This window comes from Mixophyes fleayi, chromosome 1 (assembly GCF_038048845.1).
Source record: "Mixophyes fleayi isolate aMixFle1 chromosome 1, aMixFle1.hap1, whole genome shotgun sequence".
Classification (NCBI taxonomy): Eukaryota; Metazoa; Chordata; class Amphibia; order Anura; family Limnodynastidae; genus Mixophyes; species Mixophyes fleayi.
In genome coordinates this window covers 10,651,384-10,666,620 of record NC_134402.1, presented here as the reverse complement: position 1 = coordinate 10,666,620, position 15,237 = coordinate 10,651,384, and positions in this window count along the sequence as shown.

Sequence of the window (15,237 nt, the reverse complement as noted above, 5' to 3'; positions counted from 1 at the left end):
TTTTTTCTCTGGCTGATATCGTTCCAGAGACAGGAGGGTTAATGATCTCTGAGCGCCTCAGTGCCGTGAAAACCAGCTTGAATGCGCTGTCCCTCTTCTCACATTCACCGCGCCAGACAGGAGTTGTGTCTGGCTGGACTGAATTAAAGACGCTTCAGTAATTCAGAAACCCATCTGTCAGGAAATAAATTCAAACATTTTGCCTTCTGAAGGCAGAAAACTTTTGCAGTAATTGTATATACCTGTCTGGCTATTTTACACGTTTATTATCGGCAGTAATGGGACGAGAAGTAACTTGATGTGAAGTGGTTTCCTTACACACTGCGGAGATCAGGGTGACAGCGGGTTACGGATGCAGAATGTCTGCCCAGCAGGTTGGGTGAATATTGAGGGGCTTCTGTTACAGTGCAGTGCGGAGGAATATAAATATGAGGGGGGCTTCTAAACATTTATTCTGTAGTCATTGCCAAAAATTAGGCAAAATTAAAAATAGTGACTATATATTCCAAATAGCAATAATTCGTTACTTTATATTGTTTCCTAATAAAACATTTGTTACTTCACATAAAACCTCCCGCTGTTCTGGCCACATACTACGTAATTGCCCAATTGCAGGACTGATTGGCCCGTTATCGCAGGGGGCAGGGGCGGACCCAGACATTTGTCCTACCCCGGCCGATTTTAGGGGGGGCGATTTAGGCCCCGCCCCCTTTCTGTGTTCTAAGGCTGCCGGCGGCTGCACAGTATGTGCAGGTCCGTTCAGCAGTGAGAGTGTGCTGTCCCGCTGCTCTGATTGTGTTTAAAACACAATCAGAGCAGCCGGGCAGCATACTGTCCCTGCTGAACAGACCTGCACAGTGTGCAGCTGTCGGCAGCAAGCCCCTGCTAGGGGGGGCGATCGCCCCGATCGCCCCCCTGGATCCGCCACTGGCAGGGGGTGTGACCACAAATGACCCCAATGCTGATAATGTGCCTATCAAGACCCAGAGGATCATTATCAGGAATGTTGACAAAGGTGTTCAGAACTGATATCCCTTATATATATACAGCGTTGACATATTAGACAGTGCTAAGAATAGATACAAACACATTGCATACAATGAGGTGGAACAGAAGGTAAAGATGCTTCTGCCCCAATGAGCTTACAATCTAACAGGTGTGGGGAACACTAAATACATGAGGCAACTCAATAACAGTTGTAGCTGCTGCTAGTTTTTGTGGTATATCTGGCAGCAGCATTATCAGCCAACAATAATAAAGTAGCCACTGGTGATGGCATTTCTAGGCAGATTCTAGCCATTAAGATGTATCACATTCTTTCACCCAGTTGTTAGTCGGATGACGATTCTGCACCGCAATTTTCAAACAGAGTCACAGAGTGTCTGTTGGATTGAGATTGGGGCTTTGACTGGGCCATTAATCACTTTTGTCCTTGAGCCACTTCAATGTTAGTTTGGCCTTGTGCCTGGGATCATTGTCCGGCTGAATTATAAACTTACATCCAAGTTTCAGTTTCTAGCAGACTGAAGCAGGTTCTCTTGCAGTATATTCTTGAATTTTGCAATATTATTATTATTAGCGTGTAGTTATATTACAGGGCACCTTACATTCGTCCTTCTGTTTTAACAAGATGCCCAGTCCCTGCTTCTGGAAAGTAGCCGAACAGCATAATGCTACCACCAGTCCCTGCTCAGCATAATGCTGCCACCAGTCCCTGCTGCTGGAAAGCAGCCGAACAGCATAATACTACCACCAGTCCCTGCTCAGCATAATGCTGCCACCAGTCCCTGCTCAGCATAATGCTGCCACCAGTCCCTGCTCAGCATAATGCTGCCACCAGTCCCTGCTGCTGGAAAGCAGCCGAACAGCATAATACTACCACCAGTCCCTGCTCAGCATAATGCTACCACCTGTCCCTGCTGCTGGAAAGCAGCCGAACAGCATAATACTACCACTAGTCCCTGCTCAGCATAATGCTGCCACCAGTCCCTGCTCAGCGTAATGCTGCCACCAGTCCCTGCTCAGCATAATGCTGCCACCAGTCCCTGCTGATGGAAAGCAGCCCCACAGCATAATACTACCACTAGTCCCTGCTCAGCATAATGCTGCCACCAGTCCCTGCTCAGCATAATGCTGCCACCAGTCCCTGCTGATGGAAAGCAGCCCCACAGCATAATGCTACCACCAGTTCCTGCTCAGCATAATGCTACCACATTCCCTGCTGATGGAAAGCAGTCCCATGGCATAATGCTATCACTAGTCCCTGTTGATGGAAAGCAGCCCCACAGCATAATGCTACCACCAGCCGTTGCTCAGCATAATGCTACCACCAGTCCCTGCTTAGCATAATGCAACCACCAGTCGCTGCTGGTGGAAAGCAGTCCCACAGCATAATGCAACCACCAGTCCCTGCTGCTGGAAAGCAACCCCACAGCATAATGCTACCACCAGTCCCTGCTCAGCATAATGCTACCACCAGTCCCTGCTGAGGGAAAGCAGTCCCACAGCTTAATGCTACCACCAGTCCCTGCTGATGGAAAGCAACCCCACAGCATAATGCTACCACCAGTCCCTGCTCAGCATAATGCTACCACCAGTCCCTGCTGAGGGAAAGCAGCCCCACAGCATAATGCTACAACCAGTCCCTGCTCAGCATAATGCTACAACCAGTCCCTGCTGAGGGAAAGCAGTCCCACAGCATAATGCAACCACCAGTCCCTGTTGATGGAAAGCAGCCCCACAGCATGATGCTACCACCAGTCTCTGATCAGCATAATGCTACCACCAGTCCCTGCTGAGGGAAAGCAGTCCCACAGCATAATGCTACCACCAGTCCCTGCTCAGCATAATGCTACCACCAGTCCCTGCTGAGGGAAAGCAGTCCCACAGCTTAATGCTACCACCAGTCCCTGCTCAGCATAATGCTGGAACCAGTCCCTGCTGAGGGAAAGCAGTCCCACAGCATAATGCAACCACCAGTCCCTGTTGATGGAAAGCAGCCCCACAGCATGATGCTACCACCAGTCTCTGATCAGCATAATGCTACCACCAGTCCCTGCTGAGGGAAAGCAGTCCCACAGCATAATGCTACCACCAGTCCCTGCTCAGCATAATACTACCACCAGTCCCTGCTGAGGGAAAGCAGTCCCACAGCATAATCCTACCACCAGTCCCTGCTGAGGGAAAGCAGTCCCACAGCATAATGCTACCACCAGTCCCTGCTCAGCATAATGCTACAACCTGTCCCTGCTGAGGAAAAGCAGTCCCACAGCATAATGCAACCAGCAGTCCCTGTTGATAGAAAGCAGCCCCACAGCATAATGCTACCACCAGTCCCTGCTGAGCATAATGCTACCACCAGTCCCTGCTGAGGGAAAGCAGTCCCACAGCATAATGATATCACCAGTCGCTGCTGGTGGAAAGCAACCCCACAGCATAATGCTACCACCAGTCCCTGCTGAGGGAAAGCAGTCCCACAGCATAATGCTACCACCAGTCCCTGCTCAGCATAATGCTACCACCAGTCCCTGCTGATGGAAAGCAGTCCCACAGCATAATGCTACCACCAGACCCTGCTCAGCATAATGCTACCACTAGTCCTTGGTGATGGAAAGCAGCCCCATAGTATAATACTGCCAGAACCATACTTTACTCTAGGTATGGTGACGTTTTATAAAGTGCAGGCAGTGTTAAAGATTTGGGCTACCTATTACTTTGAATTTTGGACAAAACGCTCCATCTTGGTGCCATCAGAGCACGAAACCTTTCCCCCACATTGGAACTGATTCACTCTCCAGAAGTAATGATTTTCTAAGGCAGTGCCTGGGGGTTTGATTTAGTTCCACTTCCTGATTATTAAACAAACAGTGCCTGCTGGAACATACAAACACTTGGATATTGTTTTATATCCTTTTCCTAACTTATGTATTTGTTTTACTTTATATCTAACTTCTTTCTTGTCTTCATTTTCACAAATGTCCTTCATATTCCAAACTTGAATAGAGAACCCTTAACTGTAGTGTATTTATTCATTGGTGATCTTGGGATCAAATGCCAATGCAAACAGCATATCTTTTTAAAATAAGTTTTGTAACATAAAACAATGTCACATTAAGAAAGACTAATTTTGAGCTTCACTGACGTGACATCAAAAAATTCAGAGAAAAAAAATTCAGAAGAGGATTTGTTGTTCAAATAAATGAGATAATTGGTCTAGGGTCTAAATACACAAGGCGTATATAATGGATGACTGTCAAAGCTGTAAGTGTCCTTTATCCTTCTGGGCCAATATTGCTGACACAGGTGAGTACCGCTCAGCTACCCCATTAATATTTTTCATTTTTTATCATGGTGATAATAGAAAATGAAAATGTTAATTTCTGTAATATGACTAATGCTAAATAGGCCTCTATATGACTAAAGACCGGAGTACCTGGGAGTATTGTTCACTGACCAGGTAATCACAAGCTTTCATTCGGTGTGATCAGTGCTAATGTGAATATTAATAATATGTATTGTTTCCACTGATACCTCTTCTCACCAAGGAGGGAGGGATTTGTTATTTATTTTATTATCTTGTGTTTAATTATTGTTTTTGCATCCCCTCCATATCCAGTGCCCTTCAGGATATAGATGGAGAGTTCAACAGTGTCAGAAGAAGTAGGGAAACACTGGAAAAGATGGGCAAGAGTGTCAGTGCTCCCTCATCTGTCCAGGAATTAATTGCACAACCATTATTCGCACTAAAGAACATAGGAGACAACTTTTCAAAATGATTGAGGAGCTCTTGTTACCCCCACCCATATGACTGAAAAATGCCATGCATAGATATGGTTAGTGGCAGCGACAGCACAAATATTGGGGCGTGCTCAAGTCCCACAGAGCTGGCACATGCTTCTGAGTATACTGTTTGCAGCACTGAAGACTGGCCTTCACTTGTAGAAAGAAGAGGGGACTTGAGGGTCTCAAGCCCTTCTGTCCCCCTTCCAGCATTCCCCTGTATTGAATCGTTTTCCTCTACCTTATCAGCATAACAAACGCTCAGCTGTTTGAAGTAATTTATTCTAGACAAGATTGGAAGTGTGGGATAAGTCTTTTGTATATTGATTGTTTCACGTTTATTCATGGTGACAAGTGTTGTTTAAATGCCATTATTTTATATTGCAAACGTATCCAGGAAATAGTTATGCAGAAGTTGGGGTAAATACATCAGCGGCTATCACAGCAAAGGAACATAACACACAGACGTAGAGATCGATGGGCACTTGGACCTTCAGCCATCAATACATTCAATGTGTGTATGTTGGGAATTTTATTTTAAGGGTTATGTTAGAATATATTGGAGGATTACATTTGTAATGCTGCTAAATTGAGAGAGAGAGAGAGAGAGAGAGAGAGAAAGAAAACTGGAGGAAGAGAGAGAAAGAGGAATCTGGAGGAAGAGAGAGAGAGAGAGGAAACTGGAGGAAGAGAGAGAAAGAGGAATCTGGAGGAAGAAAGAGAGGAAACTGGAGGAAGAGAGAGAAAGAGGAATCTGGAGGAAGAGAGAGAAAGAGGAATCTGGAGGAAGAGAGAGAAAGAGGAATCTGGAGAAAGAGAGAGAAAGAGGAATCTGGAGGAAGATAGAAAATGAGGAATCTGGAGGAAGAAAAAGAGGAAACTGGAGGAAGAGAGAGAAAGAGGAATCTGGAAGAAGAAAGAGGAATCTGGAGGAAGAGAGAGAAAGAGCAATCTGGAGGAAGAAAGAGAGGAAACTGGAGGAAGAGAGAGAAAGAGGAATCTGGAGGAAGAGAGAGAAAGAGGAATCTGGAGGAAGAGAGAGAAAGAGGAATCTGGAGGAAGAAAGAGAGGAAACTGGAGGAAGAGAGAGAAAGAGGAATCTGGAGGAAGAAAGAGAGGAAACTGGAGGAAGAGAGAGAAAGAGGAATCTGGAGGAAGAAAGAGGAATCTGGAGGAAGAGAGAGAAAGAGGAATCTGGAGGAAGAAAGAGAGGAAACTGGAGGAAGAGAGAGAAAGAGGAATCTGGAGGAAGAGAGAGAAAGAGGAATCTGGAGGAAGAGAGAGAAAGAGGAATCTGGAGGAAGAAAGAGAGGAAACTGGAGGAAGAGAGAGAGAGAGGAATCTGGAGGAAGAGAGAGAAAGAGGAATCTGCAGGAAGAGAGAGAGAGAGAGAGAGAGAGAACTGGAGGAAGAGAGTGAAAGAGGAAACTGGAGGAAGAGAGAGAGAGGAATCTGAAGGAAGAAAGAGAGGAAACTGGAGGAAGAGAGAGAAAGAGGAATCTGGAGGAAGAAAGAGAGGAAACTGGAGGAAGAGAGAGAAAGAGGAATCTGGAGGAAGAGAGAGAAAGAGGAATCTGGAGGAAGAAAGAGAGAAAACTGGAGGAAGAGAGAGAAAGAGGAATCTGGAGGAAGAGAGAGAAAGAGGAATTTGGAGGAAGAGAGAGAGGAAACTGGAGGAAGAGAGAGAAGAAACTGGAGGAAGAGAGAGATGAAACTGGAGGAAGAGAGAGAAAGAGGAATTTGGAGAAGAGAGAGAGAGGAAACTGGAGGAAGAGAGAGAGATGAATCTGGAGGAAGAGAGAGAAAGAGGAATCTGGAGGAAGAAAGAGAGGAAACTGGAGGAAGAGAGAGAAAGAGGAATCTGGAGGAAGAAAGAGGAATCTGGAGGAAGAGAGAGAAAGAGGAATCTGGAGGAAGAAAGAGAAGAAACTGGAGGAAGAGAGAGAAAGAGGAATCTGGAGGAAGAGAGAGAAAGAGGAATCTGGAGGAAGAGAGAGAAAGAGGAATCTGGAGGAAGAAAGAGAGGAAACTGGAGGAAGAGAGAGAGAGGAATCTGGAGGAAGAGAGAGAAAGAGGAATCTGGAGGAAGAGAGAGAGAGAGAGAGAGAGAAAACTGGAGGAAGAGAGAGAAAGAGGAAACTGGAGGAAGAGAGAGAAAGAATAAACTGGAGGAAGAGAGAGAAAGAGGAATCTGGAGGAAGAAAGAGAGGAAACTGGAGGAAGAGAGAGAAAGAGGAATCTGGAGGAAGAGAGAGAGAGAGAGAGAGAACTGGAGGAAGAGAGTGAAAGAGGAAACTGGAGGTAGAGAGAGAGAGGAATCTGGAGGAAGAAAGAGAGGAAACTGGAGGAAGAGAGAGAGATGAATCTGGAGGAAGAGAGAGAAGAGAGAGAAAGAGGAATCTGGAGGAAGAGAGAGAGGAAACTGGAGGAAGAGAGAGAAAGAGGAATTTGGAGGAAGAGAGAGAAAGAGGAATCTGCAGGAAGAGAGAGAAAGAGGAATTTGGAGGAAGAGAGAGAAAGAGGAATCTGGAGGAAGAGAGAGAAAGAGGAATCTGGAGGAAGAGAGAGAGGAAACTGGAGGAAGAGAGAGAGGAATCTGGAGGAAGAGAGAGGAAGAGGAATTTGGAGGGAGAGAGAGAGGAAACTGGAGGAAGAGAGAGAGGAATCTGGAGGAAGAGAGAGAAAGAGGAAACTGGAGGAAGAGAGAGAGAGAGAGAGGAAACTGGAAGGAGAGAGAGAGAGAGAGAAGAATCTGGAGGAAGAGAGAGAGGAAACTGGAGGAAGAGAGAGAGGAAACTGGAGGAGGAGAGAGAAGAAACTGGAGGAAGAGAGAGAAGAACCTGGAGGAAGAGAGAGATGAAACTGGAGGAAGAGAGAGAGAGAGAGGAACCTGGAGGAAGAGAGAGAGGAAACTGGAGGAAGAGAGAGAAAGAGGAATTTGGAGGAAGAGAGAGAGAGGAATCTGGAGGAAGAGAGAGAGAGGAAACTGGAGGAAGAGAGAGAGAGAGGAAACTAGAGGAAGAGAGAGAGAGAGAGGAAACTGGAAGAAGAGAGAGAGAGGAAACTAGAGGGAGAGAGAGAGGGGAATCTGGAGGGAGAGAGAGAGGAAACTGGAGGAAGAGAGAGAGAGAGAGGAATCTGTAGGAAGAGAGAGAGAGGAAACTGGAGGAAGAGAGAGAGAGGAATCTGGAGGAAGAGAGAGAAAGAAGAAACTAGAGGAAGAGAGAGAGAGGAATCTGGAGGAAGAGAGAGAGAAGAAACTAGAGGAAGAGAGAGAGAGGTAACTGAAGGAAGACAGAGATTAAATTAGAGAAAAATTAAAAATGGAAAAAGACAAGAGGGAGTAAGAGGAAACTGGAGAAAGACAGAAAGAAAGTGGAAACTGTGTATAGATAAGAGGAAGCTGGATAAAGACGAGAGAGAGGGATATAGAAAGAGAAAGGTAGGAAGCTGGAGAAAGATGAGCGGAAACTGGATAAACACGAGAGAGCGGGAGAACACTAAAAAAGACGAGAGAAAGAGATGGGAACCTGGAGTGTAGTATCTGGCACTGCCATTTAATTAAAGCAGTTGCCCTTCCTTTGATGGCGTTAGTGGAGCAGAGATTGTGAGATATAGGGGCACATTTATCAATATTCACATAAAGTGAAAAGTAGTTTTCAATCCTTATCGCAATGATAAGGATTGAACTACTTCTCACATTTATGTACAGCCCTGCACAGAAACAGCAGTTCCGAAAAACTGCTGTTTCAGTGATAAAAAAAAAACATACTTACCCCCCTCTTCGGAAGCGCTGTCTTCGGGTCTTCTCTTCACTCTTCAAGTGCGCATGTCCAGTTCCAAGAACTGGACATGCGCACACAGATCCCCTCTCTGTCTCTGCAACGATAGTTGCAGAGAGAGAGCGCTGAGTGACAGGGAGGGATCATGTGGGATCATGCTGCAGCTGGCGTACATTAACATGACAAGTTCCCGAAAAAAATGTTTTTTCGGGACTTGTTAGATTGCGGCCAGGAGCAGTCACCATTCTGTTGAATGGTGACTGCTCCCAAAAACGAAGAGGAATGCAAAGCAGTAGATATCCATGATATCTGCTGCGATGCCCCCTTAATAAATTTGCGGAGGACACTGTGGGACCTTAATGACCCGTTAAAAGCACTATCGTACTTTATTAAATATGCCCCATAAGGAGCTCACGATGGAGCGGACAGTTGGTTCTTGACAGTTGAGGAAGTCAGTGAGTGAAGGAAGAGAAACAAAAGAGAGCTAAGTATTTGGAAACTAGTGATAGTTTTGGACTGCGTAGAGGAGTGGTCACCACAATATAATAAGAAAACCATCAACTGGTCTTAATTACACCAAAAATTGTACCTTGACTGCGTAGAGGAGTGGTCACCATAATATAATTTAACAACCCTCAACTGGTCTGAATCGCACCAAAAAATGTACCTGGACTGCGTAGAGGAGTGGTCACCACAATATAATTTAAAAACCCTGAACTGGTCTGAATCGCACCAAAAAATGTACTTGGACTGCGTAGAGGAGTGGGTCATCACAATATAATAAGAAAACCATCAACTGGTCTTAATCGCACCAAAAAATGTACCTGGACTGCGTAGAGGAGTGGGTCACCACAATATAATTTAAAAACCCTGAACTTGTATGATTCGCACCAATAAATGTATCTGGAGTGGGTCACCACAATATAATAAGAAAACCATCAACTGGTCTTAATCGCACCAAAAAATGTACCTGGACTGCGTAGAGGAGTGGTCACCACAATATAATTAATAAAAAACCCTCCACGGCTCTGAATTTCCAAAAAAAAAATTCTGGACAGTGTAGTGGGGTGGCCCCGGTAGTAAATACCTCCTCCAAGTTCCAAGTGTAGTGTTTATAACATATTAACACTACACTAATTCTAGCACGTCAAACCCTCTTGTTTTAAATAATGACAGGGCATTTAACTTTTGATTAAATTTTTTGAATTTGTTGACATTTTCTTTTACTTTTTGAACATGGCAAACGACTGTTGAATGGTCACATAATGCCAAAAAAATAGTTGCAAGATGGAATTGTCCTTGGGCCCTCCCACCCACCCTTATGTTGTTGAAATAGGACATGCACACTATAACAAACCAATCATTTCAGCGACAGGGCCTACCAAACAACTGTGGCTGAAATGATTGGTTTGTTTGGGCCACCACACCAAAAAAACAATTCATCTCTCCCTGTACAAACTAAACAGGCTCTACTGAGGAAAGATGTTGTCCTCATCCTTAACCTCTGATTCCTCTCCCCCTACAGTGTGTACTTCCTCCTCCTCACACATTATCAATTCGTCCCCGCTGGACTCCACAACCACAGGTCCCTCTGTACTATCTGGAGGGCAGAGCTGTACTTCATTGAGGAATTGATTATTCATTTTTATAAACATCATTTTTTCAACGTTGTGAGGAAGCAACCTCCTTCGTCGCTCACTGACCAGGTTCCCCGCTGCACTAAAAACTCTTTCCGAGTACACACTGGAGGGGGGACAACTCAGGTAAAATAGAGCCAGTTTGTACAGGGGCTTCCAAACTGCCTTTTTTTCCTGCCAGTAACAATATGGACTGTCTGACACGTCTATTTGGATGGTGTCAGCAAAATAATCCTCCACCATTTTTTCAATTGTGACAGCATCCAATGCAGCGACAGTAGACATATCTGCAATGGTTGACAGGTCCTTCAGTCCGGACCAGATGTTATCAGCATCCCCGCCAGCGGCTCTTTTAGGAAAACTGAGCTTTTTCCTCGCAGCCATAGATGTGGAAGAAAATGAGGGTGGAGCTGTTGGCATGTCGCGGTCCTCTTCAGAGGACAATCTCCTGACCAGAAGGTCTTTACACCGCTGTAGACTTGTGTCCGCCGGAAACAGAGACACAACATAAGCTTTAAACCGAGGATCGAGCACGGTGGCCAGAATGTATTCCTCTGACTTTAAAAGAGTGACCACCCTCGGATCCTGGCAAAGCGTACGAAGGGCTACATCCACAAGAGCTACATGCTTGGTGTAATCGCAATGGTTTACCAGCTCCTCCCTCACTTTCTCCAGCTGCTTCTGCAACAGCCTGATCAGGGGAATGACCTGACTCAAGCTGGCAGTGTCGGAACTGACTTCTCGTGTGGCAAGTTCAAACGGCTGGAGAACCTTGCACAACACGGAAATCAGTCTCCACTGCGCTTGACTGAGGCGCATCCCCACTTCTTTGCCTATGTCGTAGGTGGCTGTGTAGGCCTGAATGGCCTTTTGCTGCTCCTCCATCCTCTGCAGCATATAGAGGGTGGAGTTCCAGCGCGTCACAACCTCTTGTTTGAGGTGATGGCAGGGCAGGTTCATGCTTTTTTGATGTGCCTCTAGTCTGCGGTAGGCACTGGCTGAATACCGAAAGTGTCCAGCAATTTTGCGTGCCACCGCAAGCATCTCCTGCACACCCCTGTCACTCTTGAGGTAATGCTGCACCACCAAATTAATGGTGTGGGCAAAACATGGGACGTGCTGGAAATTGCCCATATTTAATGCCCGCACAATGTTACTGGCATTGTCTGACACCACAAATCCCCATGAGAGTCTAAGTGGGGTAAGCCACTGGGAGATAATTTCCCTCAGTTTCTCTAATATGTTGTCAGCGTTGTGCCTCTTATTAAAGCCTGTAATACACAATGTTGCCTGCCTTTGCACGAGCAGCCATTTTGTAGATGCTGCTACTGATGCAGCTGTTGCTGCGGAAGGGGATGCATCTACCCAGTGGGCTGTCACAGTCATATAGTCCTTCGTTTGCCCAGAACCACTTGTCCACATGTCCGTGGTTAAGTGGACAGTGGGTACAACCGCATTTTTTAGAGCACTGAGGACACTTGATCGTACTTCTCTGTAGATTTTTGGTATTGCCTGCCTAGTGAAGTGGAATCTCGACGGGATTTGGTACCGGGGACACAATACCTCCATCAACCCTCTAAATCCCACTCCACTGATGGCGGACACTGGGCGCATGTCTAACACCAACATTGCAGTTACAGCCGCAGTTATACGCTTTGCAATAGGGTGACTACTATCGTATTTTGTGGTCATGGCAAATGACTGTTGGACGGTCAATTGTTTTGTGAAAGACTTAGCGGTCTTACGACTTCCCCTCTGGGAAGATGACCGACTAACAGCAGCAACAGCAGCAGTGGCAGTAGTAGGCGTACCGCTGCAGGATTCCTCGGATGAATCCCGTATTGAGGAGGACTCAGTCTGGCTGCTGACTTGGGCTGCAGGACTGAATCTGATGGAGATTGTGGAGGAAGTTGACGAGGAGGGTGTTGCTGGTGTGTATCCAACTGGACCACGGGATTTAGGTGTCCCTGTACCGATGACGGTCCTAGCCCCAGTTCCTGAACTAACCACTGAACTATGAAGGTTATTCAGGTGACGTATAAGGGAGGATGTCCCTAGGTGGGCAAGATCCTTACCCCTGCTTATTTGAGCTTTACATAAGCTACATATGGCCATACATTGGTTGTCCGGATTTGGATAAAAATAACTCCAGACCGAAGAGGTGCATTTTTTGGTCTTCTGACCAGGCATGACAATGGGCTTTTTCATCCCATGGACATCAGCTGTTTCCCCCCCTGGTGCCTCATTTTCAATAACCACATCACCATCCTCATCACCAAGTTCCTCCACAGCGCCAGCTATATCATCAATAGCCTCCTCCCGAGCCACCTCTTCCCGTACAGTGATGGGAAGTTCAGGCTTGACAACCACCAACACCCTTGGACTCGCCTTGGGGATTTGTGATAATTTCTCTTTAGAAGGCAGAGTTGTCTGCTGTTTTGTTGCTGACAGCATAACTCTCTTCAATTTTTTGTAGGGGGGGGGGAGGAGGAGGAGGGCTAAGATCCTTGGGTGAAGCTGGACCACTAGTCATGAACACGGGCCAGGGCCTAAGCCGTTCCTTGCCATTACGTGTCGTAAATGGCATATTGCCAACTTTACGTTTCTCCTCAGATGATTTTAAGTTTCTCTTTTTGCTATTTTTTGAGAACTTGGGCTTTTTGGATTTTACATGCCCTGTACTAGGAGATTGGGCATCGGGCTTGGAAGACGACGTTGATGGCATTTCATCGTCTATGTCATGACTAGTGGCAGCAGCTTCAGCATTAGGAGGAAGTGGGTCTTGATCTTTCCCTACTTTATCCTCCAAATTTTTGGTCTCCATTATATGTAGCACAAGATAATGCAGAATGTGTGAACTTGGTAATATTGCAGTACCAATGGACTTATACTGCTGGATTGGTTTTGCAAATTTTGTTATAATTACTTTTTTTTTTAATTTTTTTTTTGTATTTTTTTTTTATAAGTTTTTTTTTTTTTAAAAAAACTTGGGAATAATGGGGAAATAACTATGCCCTTAGAAGCACAGAGCACAGGACACAGCACCACTGGACTGAACAGGACACAGCACAGGACCCAGCAGCACCACTGAACTCAGAAGGACAGAGCACAGGACACAGCACCACTGGACTGATACTGCAGAATGTGTGAACTTAGTTATATTGCAGTACCACTGGACTGATACTGCAGAATGTGTGAACTTGGTAATATTGCAGTACCAATGGGCTTATACTGCAGGATTGGTTTTGCAAATTTTGTTGTAATTAATTTTTTTTTAAATTATTTTTTTGTATTTTTTTTTATAACTTTTTAAAAAATTTTTAAACACTTGGGAATATTGGGGAAATAACTATGCCCTTAGATGCACAGACCACAGGACACAGCACGACTGGACTGAACAGGACACAGCACAGGACCCAGCAGCACCACTGAACTCAAAATTGACAGAGCACAGCACAAGCACCACTGGACTGATACTGCAGAACACAGCACAGCACAGCACAGCACAGCACAGCACAGCACAGAACTAAACAGCACAGCACGAGATCTACCAGAACAGAGGACCACCTAACACACCCTCCCTCTACCCTGATCAATGCCCGAGTGAAGATGGCGGCGACTAGCGGGGAATTTATAGGATCCGAGTATCGCGAGATCCGACAGCGGGATTATGACTCAGAGCCTCGGTTTCAGGTTTTCATTTGGCGCCAATACCCGGATCTGTCTCGGATCCGACTCGGATCGGCAACGTTCGGGTGGGCTCGGATTCACGAAATCCGAGTGCGCTCATCTCTAGTATTCACCAGGGATTCCCGCAAGGAGATATGGTCTTAGCTGCTCTCCACCGCAGGTCGCGGTCCTCTAGGGGTGCAGAGCAAATAATACAGAGAACCACAAAGTAACTGTAAGGCAGAGTGGAATGTAGCCTCAGGTGTATGGAATTCCGGTACAGGACCGGTGCTGGGCGATGATCAGCAGAATAGCCCTGAATCACGGTAATACGATAGGCTGAGCAGGAAGTACAGTCACAGGTCTAAGCAGCGGAATTAAGCCAAGTAGGTGAAGCTGTGAAGCGATGCACTGTGATGGGCAGAAATACTGAGATCCACACAGGTGTTATAACTCTGGCACAGGACCGATGATGAGCGATGCTCTGCAGTGGGACCACAGTCTTGACTGTGGGGGAAACAGAGATTGCAGCAGGACAGAAGAGAGAGAGAGAGGGGGAAATAGAGATTGCAGCAGGACAGAAGAGAGAGAGAGAGAGAGAGAGAGAGAGAGGAAAATAGAGACTGCAGCAGGACAGAAGAGAGAGAGAGAGGAAAATAGAGACTGCAGCAGAACAGGAGTGAGAGAGAGAGAGGAAAATAGAGACTGCAGCAGGACAGGAGAGAGAGAGAGGGAAACAGAGATTGCAGCAGGATAGAAGAGAGAGAGAGAGAGAGAGGGGGGGGGGGAACAGAGATTGCAGCAGGACAGAAGAGAGAGAGAGAGAGAGAGAGAGAGAGAGGGAAATAGAGACTGCAGCAGGACAGAAGAGAGAGAGAGAGAGAGAGAGGGAAACAGATTGCAGCAGGACAGAAGAGAGAGAGAGAGAGAGAGAGAGAGAAACAGAGATTGCAGCAGGACAGAAGAGAGAGAGAGAGAGAGAGAAATAGAGACTGCAGCAGGACAGAAGAGAGAGAGAGAGAGAGAGAGAGAGAGAGGAAAATAGAGACTGCAGCAGGACAGAAGAGAGAGAGAGAGAGAGAGCGAGACTGGTGCAGAACAGAAGAGAGAGAGTGGAAGATAGAGAGTGCTGCAATTTAAGTAACACAATTACAGGAGGAAAGGACAATGAGTCTGCTGAAAACTAAAGTAATTTGGAAATTGTATAGAAGTTTTATTACATTTAGGTTCACTATTTATTAACATTTACTTATGTAGCATCAGCATACTCCCCAGCACTTTACAATTGGGTAGAAGTTATAAAACAAGACGGCTAATAACAGTCAGAAGGTTATAGAGTGCTGGTCCGTACTGGAAAGAGGGAGAGGGAG